At 35.7% G+C, this 2,496-nt stretch overlaps 1 pseudogene; it reads right to left on the reverse strand.

The window, feature by feature from the left end:
- Positions 1-732: 732 nt before the first annotated feature.
- Positions 733-2,250, reverse strand: LOC149204013 (ethylene-responsive transcription factor RAP2-2-like; annotated as a pseudogene).
- Between the last annotated feature and the right edge of the window lie 246 nt (positions 2,251-2,496).

Raw genomic sequence — 2,496 nt, forward strand, 5'->3', positions numbered from 1 at the left:
TATGTAATCGACTTACGACATTTTTTTGCAACATGTGGTGCAACTGCTATCGCCTATCCCTATGCTACCGACTTACGACATTTTCTTTTGTGACATGTGCTGTAATTGCTAGTTTTAATTGTGTAAAAGAATAAGGGACATAATGAGAGATCAGTGGTTACATAGTGTGAAAGTAATAATGTATAAGAAAACTTACTAAAATGTTCAAGTCCATCTAGTTAACTTTGTGAGAGTATATAAATTCAACTAGTAATTATAGTTATATAGTCCAAATCAAAACAAAGTCAAACAAATCTTAACAAAAAAATTAATAATAATAAATAAATAAAAGAAAACAAATATTAATAATTCAATATTAAAAAAACCATTATATTAATTTGTATTTTAATCTAAATTATTTTAAACCTAATTTAACTTATAATTATCCCTACATATTATTTCAGAATGTAAATTAAGTCATCACTCTCATTCAAGAAAACCAAGCTATATAATTTGAATTTGATCGATATCTTCATTACAAGTGGGAGATACTATAAAAATGTAAACAAACAATTAAACATTAAAAAAAAATTACAAAACATGAGTTTAAAAGACTGTAAATGCCATAAATAACCCTGCAACACATACCATGAGTCTTTTTTGCCTGTTATGTATTTATAATAAGCCTCAGAAGAAACAACCAAAAGTGCTTTGATAAGTTGAATCTGAAATTTGTTGATCGCTGCGACTGCTTTAGTAAACTGAATCCGAAATTGGCAGATCGTCATAGATCCATGGTTTCAGGAAACACGGCTCGGATGGAAAGGAGCCTGGACCCTGATCTCCAACTTTTATTGATTCATCCATGGTTAGTATAACATCAGGACTCTCTGACAACCCATGATATGATTCCAACGCAGATAATTATTTGGAAAATTCAATGTGCACAATGCTATACTCTATTTTGCTGCATTCTATGCCACCGTTTACCTCAATAGCGATATCCACTACAAATCATTTTGTCCCACCGTTGACCTCCATGAATGTCTTCACTGGAAAACTTAATTTCCCACCGTTGACCCCAACGGAGGTATCTGCAGATTTGTCTTTAAGGATTTTATGTCTATAAATAGAGACTCATGTCCGACATCATATTTAGATGAAATTTTTGGGATTTTCGTCTCATGACCCCATGGGAAGTGTGCCCCATCAAATGAGTTGCTTCTATGATCAGAATCAAAATAGCCTCCCGAATGGGAAGATTTCACCAGTTCGAAATTTCAGCATTGCCATAAGGAGTGGACATGAAATCGCTCACCTCTTAATAGTTGTGGCTACAGATCTCACAAGAGCACGATTGCTGCAAAGTTTGGCTAAAATTTATATGCTCACAAGATTGGACTGTGGATGCATTTGAAGTGCTTCCAAATGGAGCATTGGGTTTTAGGAACTAATAGTACCGATACTCGATATCATCAGAGACAGAGACTAGAAGATTCGATCTGCAGAAATCCTTCAAAGAGGATTCCATTTGGTTGTTTACACAGTAACCATCTAATAAGTCAAGCATTGGGGGATATAACGGTTTTAGTTTACTGTTCATATTCAAACCCAACATTAAATTAGGGTTTTTTCGCACATGACTTTACTTTCTTCCTTGAAATTTTCTTGTTATTGTCCACCTTTTCAGAACACGAGTGATCAGAAAAGTTGAGCTAGGTATCTCGACCCTGATCTTTTTAGCCTCTGCATCATAGGCTTTGGTTGCCTCCTCCACAGTGTTAAAAATTCCAAGCCAAACCCTAATGCCCTTTCTAGGACACTACTTGACACCTCTATATAAATTCGACTTCTTTCTCCTCGCAATCTCGGCTGAGGAATTTTCGAAATCCTTGAAAGGAGGAATTTCGAAATCCTTCAAAGCGGGAATCTCCTCATTCTCACCACCTTCAAAACCCAACCAAAGTCAAAATAACCATAAAAAACAAACCCTGGGAAGCAATAACAATTTCTTGAATGCAGGGAAATCGTTAATATCGGGAACTCACCTGAAGAAAATTCATGCTTGGAGTTGACAATATTTTTTCTGGGCTTATGCTTTTGCTTGTATGCCTCGTTGAAGCTGCGCAATTTATCTAAGGATTCTGACACGACTCTTCCATTGATGAATAGGTCAGTGAAGTTATCAAAATCGGGTCATAAATCCCTGGGAGTTATACGCCGAGATCGGTTTATGGGAATGAAATCCAGAATAATGGCACCTCCACACATCCTCTTTTTTTTAAACAGTTGTTGTTGCATGAGCAGAACACAAAACAAAGGCTTGATCAAGAAAATAATAGTGATGAGTCACAATGAAATTGTCAGGTCCTTGTACCATTACTCTTATGCCAAAGCATATATAACTGGGCAGAAATGTTGGAGTGTTGTGTTGCGACGCACAAATTTAATTATTTAAAAAAAATCATATTATATTGGCCGAAAACAACAATAGGCCTCCCGGTAACAACAACGATC

Source organism: Pinus tabuliformis, chromosome 1_2 (genome assembly GCF_031772625.1).
Source record: "Pinus tabuliformis cultivar Carrire ecotype Pingquan chromosome 1_2, CPIR1, whole genome shotgun sequence".
Lineage (NCBI taxonomy): Eukaryota > Viridiplantae > Streptophyta > Pinopsida > Pinales > Pinaceae > Pinus > Pinus tabuliformis.